This window comes from Trypanosoma theileri, assembly GCF_002087225.1.
Source record: "Trypanosoma theileri isolate Edinburgh chromosome Unknown TM35_Tth_26_V1, whole genome shotgun sequence".
Classification (NCBI taxonomy): Eukaryota; Euglenozoa; class Kinetoplastea; order Trypanosomatida; family Trypanosomatidae; genus Trypanosoma; species Trypanosoma theileri.
Genome location: NW_021639868.1, coordinates 389,422 through 389,794, shown reverse-complemented (window position 1 = coordinate 389,794; position 373 = coordinate 389,422).

The window sequence follows — 373 nt, the reverse complement described above, 5'->3', positions numbered from 1 at the left end:
AAGCGTAAAATAATTAAATTTCTTTGTTAAGAGTATTAACGAATTATTATCCTGTTAATATTATGCTATCTTTACTTCTTTATACCAATCTATAATTTGTTGCTATTGTTTTTTTTTTGCTGTGTGTTGTGTGTGTGTATGGGTCACTGCACCCCTTGTATACATCCTCATCCCTCTCTCTTCGCCCCTCATCTGTAGTGACACGGAGTGAACATGGCACGCAAGATACCACAGAGAAGCGTCATTCTCGGTACACTCCTGTTGTTTTTGTTGGTGGTAGTGTTTATTGGTCATTACTACGCTGTTGATTATGTGGCCAAATCGAGTGAGTCCCACTCCAATATACCATTGGCCAAAAACACCAACAGCAGGA